Here is a 15,428-nt window from a genome sequence, read left to right as displayed (position 1 = left end):
AGGCCCATGATCACTCCGGATGAACTGCAGAGATCTACAGCTGAGGTGGGAGACTCTGTCCATAGGACAACAATCAGTCGTATATTGCACAAATCTGGCCTTTATGGAAGAGTTGCAAGAAGAAAGCCATTTCTTAAAGATATCCATAAAAAGTGTCGTTTAAAGTTTGCCACAAGCCACCTGGGAGACACACCAAACATGTGGAAGAAGGTGCTCTGGTCAGATGAAACCAAAATTGAACTTTTTGGCAGCAATGCAAGACGTTATGTTTGGCGTAAAAGCAACACAGCTCATCACCCTGAACACACCATACCCACTGTCAAACATGGTGGTGGCAGCATCATGGTTTGGGCCTGCTTTTCTTCAGCAGGGACAGGGAAGATGGTTAAAATTGATGGGAAGATGGATGGAGCCAAATACAGGACCATTCTGGAAGTTAACCTGATGGAGTCTGCAAAAGACCTGAGACTGGGACGGAGATTTGTCTTCCAACAAGACAATGATCCAAAACATAAAGCAAAATCTACAATGGAATGGTTCAAAAATAAACATATCCAGGTGTTAGAATGGCCAAGTCAAAGTCCAGACCTGAATCCAATCGAGAATCTGTGGAAAGAACTGAAAACTGCTGTTCACAAATGCTCTCCATCCAACCTCACTGAGCTCGAGCTGTTTTGCAAGGAGGAATGGGAAAAAATGTCAGTCTCTCGATGTGCAAAACTGATAGAGACATACCCCAAGCGACTTATAGCTGTAATCGCAGCAAAAGGTGGCGCTACAAAGTATTAACTTAAGGGGGCTGAATAATTTTGCACGCCCAATTTTTCAGTTTTTGATTTGTTAAAAAAGTTTGAAATATCCAATAAATGTCGTTCCACTTCATGATTGTGTCCCACTTGTTGTTGATTCTTCACAAAAAAATGCAGTTTTATATCTTTATGTTTGAAACCTGAAATGTGGCAAAAGGTTGCAAAGTTCAAGGGGGCCGAATACTTTCGCAAGGCACTGTGTATATATATATATATATATATATATATATATATATATATACACATGCAAATACACATATACACACATACATACATACACACAAACGCGCACACACACACACACACACACACACACATACCATTACATATAATAATTATTATAATACCGGTGTCAATACATTTAGGAATATTTGTAAACAAATTAATAAGAATGGAATAAGATTGCACTGTACTTATTTTATGTGCAATCTGCAACCCTGTGTGTGTGCGTGTGTGTGCCCGTGTGTGAATTAAAGGGACTGTCTAGCTCAGTAGTCTGCATATTAGTTGCAGTAGTTGGTGCACCTCTCCTATCTCTGATTGTTCTAGGGGTCTTCTGCCAGAGGTTACCTCAGCATATGTAGGCTGACGATCTGACTGATACATGGTGTGGACTGCATCATGTGGTTTACTTCCCTGAAGGGCAGTGTTCTGACCGACCCTGGAGTAGTGGTCAGAGCTGTGTTGTGATGGGCTGGGTCTAGTAGAGCTGTGTTGTGATGGGCCGGGTCTAGTAGAGCTGTGTTGTAATGGGCCAGGTCTAGTAGAGCTGTGCTGTGTTGGGCCTGGTCTAGTAGAGCTGTGCTGTGTTGGGCCTGGTCTAGTAGAGCTGTGCTGTAATAAGCCATGTCTGGCTCTTTTCTCCTCGGGATGGTGGAGGTACTGTTGTTTCAGAAGGTGGGGCGGGGGACCTTTGTTGCTGGGGTGATGGGTGTGTGGGTCCCTGCCAAGTGTTGCATCTTTTAGGTCCTTGGCAAAGGTTCTGATACTGTCCTGATCAAGATGTATATTATCATATAAGTGTTGACATGTCAGAGTGGGGTGGTGAGCCGTTCTGACGTTGAGCAGTAAGGCACAGTCCACAGTGATCTGTTGATTTATTTTGTCGATCAACTTTCCTGGGAAGTCTTTTCTTGGTAGGAGGGTGGACACAACTATATTGGTTGTTGGGAACATAGCCTGTGCCCGTTCTGCCACTCTTCTCACTGCCCCAGATACATTTTCACCTTTGGCATGAAGGTCGTTTGTGCCAGTGTGGATGATGATGTTGTCAGGGGTGTCTATCCTGGTCTGACTGAGTAGCTGCATTGCACTCTCAGTTGTAGGACACCAGAACTTATACACCTGGTGTCTAGGGAATAATCTTTCCTGGACTAAGAACTTCCCATTTGAATCAATTAGGATTGCAGTTGTGGGTGATTGTCTGGGTGGAGCAGACTGGGAGGCTGGTAGGTTAACCTGGGCTGGAGCAGACTGGGAGGCTGGTATTGACCTGGGCTGGAGCAGACTGGGAGGCTGGTAGGTTGACCTGGGCTGGAGCAGACTGAGAGGCTGGTAGGTTGACCTGGGCTAGAGCAGACTGGTAGGCTGGTGCAGTGTCATCCGGCTGTGTAGTGGAGGCCATGCTAGTCTCAGGTTCTGCTTGTGTTGTACCAAGCTGGTGGACATGTTCTCTAGATGCAGAGGACACAATGACTCTCTGCTGGTTGAGGGTGTCAATGTACCTCTCTTTTTGTTCGAGCTCCTTTCTTGTTGTGCTCAGATGGTCTCTGAGGTCATCATTTGTCTGACTCAGCTTGTCCATTCTGCTTTCTAATTTAGCTATAGATGCTCTGCTCTCCTCCCTGAACTGTTTCATCTCTTCTTTGAGTTTCTGGACAGTGTCCTCCTCTTGAAGCTTGTTCTCTCTGAGTTCTATGACCTCTGCTTCGACTAGAGAGAGGGTGTTGTGGAAACGTTGCATAGCAGATGTTCTTATTGAAATTGTCATGTCCTTGACTCTGTCTGCTGCAGGTGAGGTAGGTAAAGGGACTTTGAGGGCTTCCTGCTGGGTCACAGAGACCATTGGGTTCTGCTTTTCTCCATCTCCCTCCTTGACTTTTTCCTCATTTTCTGAGATGATGTCAGCGTCTTCTTTTAGGGTAGCAAACCTATTCTCAAAAGCCTGGAGGCTTGAATCATTGCCTTGTATCAATACAGTTCCATTATTATATAAGTTTACTGTTTGATATGTGTTGCTCTGGTCAGCTTCTTCAAAAATGCTGATCTGACATCCTTGGCTGATGCCCCTCTTTTTTAAGAAAGGGAAATGGTTGCAAATAACCTTTTTCCATATGTTCCCTCGATTGGTATTAAAGATTAAATTTGCTCTTGTTTTGTAACTGGTAAGATCTGCAAACAGGCATTCATGGTTCTGTCCCATCAACAAACCTTTGAAACTTTTCTTAGCTTTCTCTGTTTGGATGTCTGGTGGGTAAACAATTTCCATAGCAACGCTGGTGATGTTGGCTACAATGTTCCAATAGAAGTGCTGTTTCTTGTATAATGCTCTCTTGTTTCTTCAGAGGACTGTTTCACTTTGTTGTCCTTTTTTCTTTTCCTTTTTCTTCTTTTTCTTATTTTGTCCTTATTTTGTCTTTCTTTCTTCTGTTAACTAGATATTTTTTTGTTATTCTTTGTAAGCTAGCTAGCTTCTTCCAGGAGAGTCCCTAGCAACTGCTTAGCAACATGTAAACAATTCAGCTAACAATTCAGCTAGCTAAGATAACTGTATAATTTTATGAAAAATAGTTACTTTTTCAAAATCCTGTCTTTTTGGTTTGTTGCTTGTATTGTCTTCTATTGAGTCTTGCAGTTTTCTTTTGATTTTTTCGATGTACTTCACTCTAAAAAACCATTTAAATCTCAATATATACAGGAGCTCATTTTTCAGCAGCTGCTCAATTTGGAACTCCGGAACTCCTCTCTCTCTCTCTCGACCGCTCTCTCTCTCTCTCGACCGCTCTCTCTCTCTCTCGACCGCTCTCTCTCTCTCGACCGCTCTCTCTCTCTCTCGACCGCTCTCTCTCTCTCTCGACCGCTCTCTCTCTCTCTCAACCGCTCTCTCTCTCTCGACCGCTCTCTCTCGCTCACTCTCTCTCTCTCTCTCTACCGCTCTCTCTCTCTCTCTCTACCGCTCTCTCTCTCTACCGCTCTCTCTGTCTCTCGACCGCTCTCTCTCGACCGCTCTCTCTCTCTCGACCGCTCTCTCTCTCTCTCTCGACCGCTCTCTCTCTCTCGACCGCTCTCTCTCTCTCGACCGCTCTCTCTCTCTCTACCGCTCTCTCTCTCTACCGCTCTCTCTCTCTACCGCTCTCTCTCTCTACCGCTCTCTCTCTCTCTACCGCTCTCTCTCTCTCTACCACTCTCTCTCTCTCTCGACCGCTCTCTCTCTCAACCGCTCTCTCTCTCTCGACCGCTCTCTCTCGACCACTCTCTCTCGCTCACTCTCTCTCTCTCTCTCTACCACTCTCTCTCTCTCTCTACCGCTCTCTCTCTCTACCGCTCTCTCTCTCTCTCGACCGCTCTCTCTCTCTCTCTCTCTCGACCGCTCTCTCTCTCTCGACCGCTCTCTCTCTCTCGACCGCTCTCTCTCTCTCTCTACCGCTCTCTCTCTCTCTCTACCACTCTCTCTCTCTCTCGACCGCTCTCTCTCGACCGCTCTCTCTCGACCGCTCTCTCTCTCAAATTCAAATTCAAATTCAAGTTGCTTTATTGGCATGAAAAACATTGTGTCAATATTGCCAAAGCAACAATGTATACAATATACATTGTAACAAAATTGTAAATGATAGCAAATAATAATATAAAATGGTAGTAAATAATAATACAAAATTAAATACAAAAATAATAACAATAAAATGGTAACAGTCTACAGTAAACATTAATAATTATAGTAATAACAATAATAGTAATAATAAGTAAGTTACTGTTTACTATGCAGATGTTATTATTCAGTGTCCCTCAGGCTATGGCAGGAAAATACATATTTGGCTGCAAGAGGAGCCCATGAGTATTCTTAGTTTTTCCTCTGGGTTCAATTTGTAAAAATTTGGAATATATGTAGTAATTTCTGTGAATAATGAATCTCTTTGTGAGGAATATTTATCACAGTAAAGGAGAAAGTGCATCTCTGTCTCTACCTCCCCTGTCATGCAGTGACCACATACACGCTCCTCTTTGGGTAGCCATGTCTTTTTATGTCTGCCGGTTTCTATTGCCAATCGGTGGTCACTCAGCCTGTACTTGGTAAGGATCTGTCTCTGCTTCGTATCTCTGACAGAGTAGAGATAATCAGCCAATTCATATTCTCTGTTTAGGGTCAGATAGCAATTTAGTCGGCTTTGGGATTTTGTTTCGTTTTTCCAGTATTGTAAGTATGATTCCTTTGATTGGTTCATGATTTTGTTTATTGGAATTCTTTCTTTTGAAGCAGTGCTGGTGTCAGCTTGATTGGTGAGGTCCAACACCAGCTGACTGAGAGGGCTCGTTTCTGGGCTCAGCTCTTGGGCTTGAAGTGCTTTAAATTGCAGACTCGAATTTGGACTTGAATTTAGATGTAGCCAAAATTTTAATGATCTTTTCTGTATTTTCATTATTACTGGAAAACGGCCCAATTCTGCCCTACATGCATTAGTTGGTGTATTTCTCTGGACTTGTAGAATTTTCCGACAGAATTCTGCATGTAGGGTTTCAATTGGATATTTGTCCCACATTTTAAAATCCAGTTTATTGAGTGGCCCCCAAACCTCACTTCCATAAAGTGCTATTGGTAGGATTACACTGTCAAATATTTTAGTCCAAATTCTAATTGGGATGTTGATTTTGAATAATTTCATTTTTATTGCATACATTGCTCTGCGGGCTTTTTCTTTGAGTGCATTCACTGCCATATTAAAGTTTCCCGATGCAGATATGATCAGACCAAGGTAGGTGTAATTTTTTGTGTGTTCAATTAAGGTGTTGTTCAGGGTGAATTTACATTTTTGTTTCTGACATCTGGGTTTTTTTTGGAAAATCATGATTTTAGTTTTTTGGAAATTTACTGCCAGGGCCCAATTATGGCAATATTGCTCCAGAATATTAATGTTTTGTTGAAGACCTTCTTTGGTTGGTGATAGAAGTACCAAGTCATCAGCATATAGCAGGTATTTCACCTCTGTGTCAAATAGTGTGAGTCCTGGGGCTGGAGATTGGTCCAACATGTCTGCTAATTCATTGATATAAATGTTGAAAAGATTTGGACTCAAATTGCAGCCTTGTCTCACACCTCGACATTGTGAAAAAAATTCTGTTCTTTGGTTTTTGATTTTTATTGCACACTTATTTTCTGTGTACATACATTTTATTAAGTCATACACCTTACCACCAAGCCCACTTTGTAGAATTTTGTAGAATAGCCCTTCGTGCCAAATCGAATCAAATGCTTTTTTAAAGTCAATAAAGCAAGCAAAGATTTTGCCCTCTTTTTTTTGGTGGACGTGTTTATTAATTAGTGTGTGTAAGGTGTATATATGGTCAGTAGTGCGATGGTTAGGGAGAAAGCCAATTTGACATTTACTTATTACATTTTTTTCTTGAAGAAAGGTTTGAATTCTTGAATTCAAAATGCTACAGAAAATCTTTCCCAAGTTACTGTTGACGCAAATTCCCCTGTAATTATTGGGGTCTGATTTGTCTCCACTTTTGTGGATAGGGGAGATGAGCCCCTGGTTCCAGACATCAGGGAAGCAGCCAGAAGTTAAAACCATGTTGAACAATTTAAGCACAGCATTTTGCAACTCAGGTGTGCTGTTTTTCAGCATTTCATTTCTGATGTTGTCTACACCACAAGCCTTTTTTGATTTAATAGATTTTAGCTTTTCATTTAGTTCTTGTTGGGTTATTGGGTAATCTAATGGATTTTGGTTGTTTTTAATGACTGATTCCAGGATGTTCAATTTTTCTTTAATTTCTAATTGGTTCTGGTTTAAGTCTTTTTGTGGGATGTTTTTGTATAGATTATCAAAGTAAGTTTTCCAAATTCCTACATCTTGTATGGCTAATTCTTGTGGCTTTGTTGTGCTTAAATTGTTCCACATGTCCCAGAACTGATTTTGGTCAATTGCGTTTTCAATTTCATCAAGTGTCTTGTTGGTATAATTCAATTTCTTGCATTTCAGTGTTTGTTTATACTGTTTCAGAGTTTCAAAGTATTCATATCGTAGCTCTGGGTTGTTTTGCTGCTTATGTTTTTTGTTTGACATTTGTCTTAGGTGTTTTCTAATTGTTTTACATTCATTATCAAACCATTTGTCAGTAACATTTTGATTTTTGCTTCTGATGTTGCATTGCTTTGGTTTTCTCAAATTTGCTTTCGATGCTGCTTTTTGGAATATGCAGTTGATGTTTTGGGTAGCTGAATTGACACCATCTTTATTGTTTTGGTACTGTGAGTTATTGAAAAACTGTATAGAGTTCATCATTTCATTTGAGTTCAATGTTTCAATGAATGCCTCTGCACTGTTTGGAGCCCATCTGAACGATTGGTTTATGTTGTAAAGTTTATTGGGCTGTTTTTTTGAATGAGTATTGCCGGTTAATTTCTTCAGAAACACGTTGATCTGATTGTGATCTGACAATGGTGTCTGTGGTCTGACAGTGAATGCACTAATGGAGGAGGGGTCAATGTCAGTGATGGCATAATCGACTACACTTGTCCCAAGAGCTGAGCAGTAAGTAAACTGACCTAAAGAGTCCCCTCTGATTCTACCATTAAGCATGTACAGGCCTAAGGCTCGACAGAGATGTACTAACTCTTTTCCATTTTTGTTCAGTATTTGGTCAGGACTGTTTCTATTATTTATAATAGGGCTACTGTACAAGGAGGGGTGTCCAAATATGTGGTGGTTACCTCCCGCATCAGTGTAGTCAGGCTCAGAACCTGTTCTTGCATTGAAATCTCCACAAAGAAGCACTTTACCCTGCGCCTGAAATGTAATGATTTCTGTCTGGAGATTGTCAAAAAACTGATCATCATAATATGATGAATCTGAAGGAGGAGCATAAGCTGCACATATGTATACATCATTGTCACAATAGATTGTACCTTTGTTAAGTTTTAGCCAAATGTGAGTGGTACCTTTTTTCATTTCATTCAGTGCTAAGTCCTGCTTATGCCAAATGATGATTCCACCTGAGTCTCGGCCCCGTTTAACATTTTTATGTTTGATTGATGGTAGTAAACTTTCTCTATAGCCTGAGGGACACTGAGTATCTATGTCTCCACGACACCATGTTTCCAGTAGGATTATGATGTCCTGTCCCTTGATGTTTTTAATCAATTCTGGATTAGTTGTTTTATAACCAAAATGTGAAGAGTATAGGCCCTGGATATTCCAAGAGCTGATAGTTAATGATCTCATTTATAATAAGTGATATTCACTGGTTTGAGTAAAGTACATCGAAAAAAACAAAAAAAATAAAATATGTATATATACATACACACATACACATATACATATATATACATACATACATACACATATACATACATATATACATACACATACATATATATATATACATATATACATACACACACACACACACACATACATGCACATACACATATACACACATACATACATACATACACACACACGCGCACACACACACACACACACACACACCATTACATATAATAATTATTATAATACCGGTGTCAATACATTTAGGAATATTTGTAAACAAATGAATAAGAATGGAATAAGATTGCATTGTACTTATGTTATGTGCAATCTGCAACCCTGTGTGTTTGTGTGTGTGTGTGTGCGCGTGCGTGCCCGTGTGTGAATTAAAGGGACTGTCTAGCTCAGTAGTCTGCATATTAGTTGCAGTAGTTGGCGCACCTCTCCTATCTCTGATTGTTCTAGGGGTCTTCTGCCAGAGGTTACCTCAGCATATGTAGGCTGACGATCTAATTGATACATGGTGTGGACTGCATCATGTGGTCTACTTCCCTGAAGGGCAGTGTTCTGACCGACCCTGGAGTAGTGGTCAGAGCTGTGTTGTGATGGGCTGGGTCTAGTAGAGCTGTGTTGTGATGGGACAGGTCTAGTAGAGCTGTGTTGTGATGGGCCGGGTCTAGTAGAGCTGCGTTGTGATGGGCCGGGTCTAGTAGAGCTGTGTTGTGATGGGCCGGGTCTAGTAGAGCTGTGTTGTGATCGGCCGGGTCTAGTAGAGCTTTGTTGTGATGGGCCAGGTCTAGTAGAGCTGTGTTGTGATGGGCCAGGTCTAGTAGAGCTTTGTTGTGATGGGCCGGGTCTAGTAGAGCTGTGTTGTGATGGGCCGGGTCTAGTAGAGCTGTGCTGTGTTGGGCCTGGTCTAGTAGAGCTGTGCTGTGTTGGGCCTGGTCTAGTAGAGCTGTGCTGTAATAAGCCATGTCTGGCTCTTTTCTCCTCGGAATGGTGGAGGTACTGTTGTTTCAGAAGGTGGGGCGGGGGACCTTTGTTGCTGGGGTGATGGGTGTGTGGGTCCCTGCCAAGTGTTGCATCTTTTAGGTCCTTGGCAAAGGTTCTGATACTGTCCTGATCAAGATGTATATTATCATATAAGTGTTGACATGTCAGAGTGGGGTGGTGAGCCGTTCTGACGTTGAGCAGTGAGGCACAGTCCACAGTGATCTGTTGATTTATTTTGTCGATCAACTTTTCTGGGAAGTCTTTTCTTGGTAGGAGGGTGGACATAACTATATTGGTTGTTGGGAACATAGCCTGTGCCCGTTCTGCCACTCTTCTCACTGCCCCAGATACATTTTCACCTTTGGCATGAAGGTCGTTTGTGCCAGTGTGGATGATGATGTTGTCAGGGGTGTCAATCCTGGTCTGACTGAGTAGCTGCATTGCACTCTCAGTTGTAGGACACCAGAACTTATACACCTGGTGTCTAGGGAATAATCTTTCCTGGACTAAGAACTTCCCATTTGAATCAATTAGAATTGCAGTTGTGGGTGATTGTCTGGGTGGAGCAGACTGGGAGGCTGGTATTCTGACCTGGGCTGGAGCAGACTGGGAGGCTGGTAGGTTAACCTGGGCTGGAGCAGACTGGGAGGCTGGTATTCTGACCTGGGCTGGAGCAGACTGGGAGGCTGGTAGATTGACCTGGGCTGGAGCAGACTGGGAGGCTGGTAGGTTAACCTGGGCTGGAGCAGACTGGGAGGCTGGTATTCTGACCTGGGCTGGAGCAGACTGGGAGGCTGGTAGGTTGACCTGGGCTGGAGCAGACTGAGAGGCTGGTAGGTTGACCTGGGCTGGAGCAGACTGGTAGGCTGGTGCAGTGTCATCCGGCTGTGTAGTGGAGGCCATGCTGGTCTCAGGTTCTGCTTGTGTTGTACCAAGCTGGTGGACATGTTTTCTAGATGCAGAGGACACAATGACTCTCTGCCGGTTGAGGGTGTCAATGTACCTCTCTTTTTGTTCGAGCTCCTTTCTAGTTGTGCTCAGATGGTCTCTGAGGTCATCATTTGTCTGACTCAGCTTGTCCATTCTGCTTTCTAATTTAGCTATGGATGCTCTGCTCTCCTCCCTGAACTGTTTCATCTCTTCTTTGAGTTTCTGGACAGTGTCCTCCTCTTGAAGCTTCTTCTCTCTGAGTTCTATGACCTCTGCTTCAACTAGAGAGAGGGTGTTGTGGAAACGTTGCATAGCAGGTGTTCTTATTGAAATTGTCATGTCCTTGACTCTGTCTGCTGCAGGTGAGGTAGGTAAAGGGACGTTGAGGGCTTCCTGCTGGGTCACAGAGACCATTGGGGTCTGCTTTTCTCCATCTCCCTCCTTGACTTTTTCCTCATTTTCTGAGATGATGTCAGCGTCTTCTTTTAGGGTAGCAAACCTATTCTCAAAAGCCTGGAGGCTTGAATCATTGCCTTGTATCAATACAGTTCCATTATTATATAAGTTTACTGTTTGATATGTGTTGCTCTGGTCAGCTTCTTCAAAAATGCTGATCTGACATCCTTGGCTGATGCCCCTCTTTTTGAGAAAGGGAAATGGTTGCAAATAACCTTTTTCCATATGTTCCCTCGATTAGTATTAAAAATTAAATTTGCTCTTGTTTTGTAACTGGTAAGATCTGCAAACAGGCATTCATGGTTCTGTCCCATCAACAAACCTTTGAAACTTTTCTCAGCTTTCTCTGTTTGGATGTCTGGTGGGTAAACAATTTCCATAGCAACGCTGGTGATGTTGGCTACAATGTTGCAATAGAAGTGCTGTTTCTTGTATAATGCTCTCTTGTTTCTTCAGAGGACTGTTTCACTTTGTTGTCCTTTTTTCTTTTCCTTTTTCTTCTGTCCTTATTTTGTCCTTATTTTGTCTTCCTTTCTTCTGTTAATTTTTCAAAATCCTGTCTTTTTGGTTTGTTGCTTGTATTGTCTTCTATTGAGTCTTGCAGTTTTCTTTTGATTTTTTCGATGTACTTCACTCTAAAAAACCATTTAAATCTCAATATATACAGGAGCTCATTTTTCAGCAGCTGTTCAATTTGGAACTCCGGAACTCTCTCTCTCTCTCGACCGCTCTCTCTCTCTCGACCGCTCTCTCTCTCTCTCGACCGCTCTCTCTCTCTCTCGACCGCTCTCGCTCTCTCGACCTCTCTCTCTCTCTCGACCGCTCCCTCTCTCTCGACCGCTCCCTCTCTCTCGACCGCTCCCTCTCTCTCCCTCTCTCTCTCTCTCTCGACCGCTCTCTCTCTCTCTCGACCGCTCTCTCTCTCTCTCGACCGCTCTCTCTCTCTCTCGACCGCTCTCTCTCTCTCTCAACCGCTCTCTCTCTCTCGACCGCTCTCTCTCGACCACTCTCTCTCGCTCACTCTCTCTCTCTCTCTCTCTACCGCTCTCTCTCAAATTCAAGCTGCTTTATTGTTTATTACAAATTTGCTTTCGATGCTGCTTTTTGGAATATGCAGTTGATGTTTTGGGTAGCTGAATTGACACCATCTTTATTGTTTTGGTACTGTGAGTTATTGAAAAACTGTATAGAGTTCATCATTTCATTTGAGTTCAATGTTTCAATGAATGCCTCTGCACTGTTTGGAGCCCATCTGAACGATTGGTTTATGTTGTAAAGTTTATTGGGCTGTTTTTTTGAATGAATATTGCCGGTTAATTTCTTCAGAAACACGTCTCTCTCTCTCTCTACCGCTCTCTCTCTCTACTGCTCTCTCTGTCTCTCGACCGCTCTCTCTCGACCGCTCTCTCTCTCTCGACCGCTCTCTCTCTCTCTCTCGACCGCTCTCTCTCTCTCTACCGCTCTCTCTCTCTACCGCTCTCTCTCTCTCTACCGCTCTCTCTCTCTCTACCGCTCTCTCTCTCTCTCGACCGCTCTCTCTCTCTCTCAACCGCTCTCTCTCTCTCGACCGCTCTCTCTCGACCACTCTCTCTCGCTCACTCTCTCTCTCTCTCTCTACCGCTCTCTCTCTCTCTCTCTCTCTACCGCTCTCTCTCTCTACCGCTCTCTCTCTCTCGACCGCTCTCTCTCTCTCTCTCGACCGCTCTCTCAAATTCAAATTCAAATTCAAGCTGCTTTATTGGCATGAAAAACATTGTGTCAATATTGCCAAAGCAACAATGTATACAATATACATTGTAACAAAATTGTAAATGATAGCAAATAATAATATAAAATGGTAGTAAATAATAATACAAAAATAAATACAATAAAATGGTAACAGTCTACAGTAAACATTAATAATTATAGTAATAACAATAATAGTAATAATAAGTAAGTTACTGTTTACTATGCAGATGTTATTATTCAGTGTCCCTCAGGCTATGGCAGGAAAATACATATTTGGCTGCAAGAGGAGCCATTGCTCCTTCGCCCATGAGTATTCTTAGTTTTTCCTCTGGGTTCAATTTGTAAAAATGTGGAATATATGTAGTCATTTCTGTGAATAATGAATCTCTTTGTGAGGAATATTTATCACAGTATAGGAGAAAGTGCATCTCTGTCTCTACCTCCCCTGTCATGCAGTGACCACATACACGCTCCTCTTTGGGTAGCCATGTCTTTTTATGTCTGCCGGTTTCTATTGCCAATCGGTGGTCACTCAGCCTGTACTTGGTAAGGATCTGTCTCTGCTTCGTATCTCTGACAGAGTGGAGATAATCAGCCAATTCATATTCTCTGTTTAGGGTCAGATAGCAATTTAGTCGGCTTTGGGATTTTGTTTCGTTTTTCCAGTATTGTAAGTATGATTCCTTTGATTGGTTCATGATTTTGTTTATTGGAATTCTTTCTTTTGAAGCAGTGCTGGTGTCAGCTTGATTGGTGAGGTCCAACACCAGCTGACTGAGAGGGCTCGTTTCTGGGCTCAGCTCTTGGGCTTGAAGTGCTTTAAATTGCAGACTCGAATTTGGACTTGAATTTAGATGTAGCCAAAATTTTAATGATCTTTTCTGTATTTTCATTATTACTGGAAAACGGCCCAATTCTGCCCTACATGCATTAGTTGGTGTATTTCTCTGGACTTGTAGAATTTTCCGACAGAATTCTGCATGTAGGGTTTCAATTGGATGTTTGTCCCACATTTTAAAATCCAGTTTATTGAGTGGCCCCCAAACCTCACTTCCATAAAGTGCTATTGGTAGGATTACACTGTCAAATATTTTAGTCCAAATTCTAATTGGGATGTTGATTTTGAATAATTTCATTTTTATTGCATACATTGCTCTGCGGGCTTTTTCTTTGAGTGCCTTCACTGCCATATTAAAGTTTCCCGATGCAGATATGGTCAGACCAAGGTAGGTGTAATTTTTTGTGTGTTCAATTAAGGTGTTGTTCAGGGTGAATTTACATTTTTGTTTCTGACATCTGGGTTTTTTTTGGAAAATCATGATTTTAGTTTTTTGGAAATTTACTGCCAGGGCCCAATTATGGCAATATTGCTCCAGAATATTAATGTTTTGTTGAAGACCTTCTTTGGTTGGTGATAGAAGTACCAAGTCATCAGCATATAGCAGGTATTTCACCTCTGTGTCAAATAGTGTGAGTCCTGGGGCTGGAGATTGGTCCAACATGTCTGCTAATTCATTGATATAAATGTTGAAAAGATTTGGACTCAAATTGCAGCCTTGTCTCACACCTCGACATTGTGAAAAAAATTCTGTTCTTTGGTTTTTGATTTTTATTGCACACTTATTTTCTGTGTACATACATTTTATTAAGTCATACACCTTACCACCAAGCCCACTTTGTAGAATTTTGTAGAATAGCCCTTCGTGCCAAATCGAATCAAATGCTTTTTTAAAGTCAATAAAGCAAGCAAAGATTTTGCCCTCTTTTTTTTGGTGGACGTGTTTATTAATTAGTGTGTGTAAGGTGTATATATGGTCAGTAGTGCGATGGTTAGGGAGAAAGCCAATTTGACATTTACTTATTACATTTTTTTCTTGAAGAAAGGTTTGAATTCTTGAATTCAAAATGCTACAGAAAATCTTTCCCAAGTTACTGTTGACGCAAATTCCCCTGTAATTATTGGGGTCTGATTTGTCTCCACTTTTGTGGATAGGGGAGATGAGCCCCTGGTTCCAGACATCAGGGAAGCAGCCAGAAGTTAAAACCATGTTGAACAATTTAAGCACAGCATTTTGCAACTCAGGTGTGCTGTTTTTCAGCATTTCATTTCTGATGTTGTCTACACCACAAGCCTTTTTTGATTTAATAGATTTTAGCTTTTCATTTAGTTCTTGTTGGGTTATTGGGTAATCTAATGGATTTTGGTTGTTTTTAATGACTGATTCCAGGATGTTCAATTTTTCTTTAATTTCTAATTGGTTCTGGTTTAAGTCTTTTTGTGGGATGTTTTTGTATAGATTATCAAAGTAAGTTTTCCAAATTCCTACATCTTGTATGGCTAATTCTTGTGGCTTTGTTGTGCTTAAATTGTTCCACATGTCCCAGAACTGATTTTGGTCAATTGCGTTTTCAATTTCATCAAGTGTCTTGTTGGTATAATTCAATTTCTTGCATTTCAGTGTTTGTTTATACTGTTTCAGAGTTTCAAAGTATTCATATCGTAGCTCTGGGTTGTTTTGCTGCTTATGTTTTTTGTTTGACATTTGTCTTAGGTGTTTTCTAATTGTTTTACATTCATTATCAAACCATTTGTCAGTAACATTTTGATTTTTGCTTCTGATGTTGCATTGCTTTGGTTTTCTCAAATTTGCTTTCGATGCTGCTTTTTGGAATATGCAGTTGATGTTTTGGGTAGCTGAATTGACACCATCTTTATTGTTTTGGTACTGTGAGTTATTGAAAAACTGTATAGAGTTCATCATTTCATTTGAGTTCAATGTTTCAATGAATGCCTCTGCACTGTTTGGAGCCCATCTGAACGATTGGTTTATGTTGTAAAGTTTATTGGGCTGTTTTTTTGAATGAATATTGCCGGTTAATTTCTTCAGAAACACGTTGATCTGACTGTGATCTGACAATGGTGTCTGTGGTCTGACAGTGAATGCACTAATGGAGGAGGGGTCAATGTCAGTGATGGCATAATCGACTACACTTGTCCCAAGAGCTGAGCAGTAAGTAAACTGAC

Source organism: Oncorhynchus mykiss, chromosome 30 (assembly GCF_057628025.1).
Source record: "Oncorhynchus mykiss isolate SJ-2025 chromosome 30, ASM5762802v1, whole genome shotgun sequence".
In the NCBI taxonomy this organism is placed as follows: domain Eukaryota; kingdom Metazoa; phylum Chordata; class Actinopteri; order Salmoniformes; family Salmonidae; genus Oncorhynchus; species Oncorhynchus mykiss.
The sequence above is the reverse complement of the archived record's forward strand: the minus strand, read 5'-3'. Positions refer to the sequence as shown.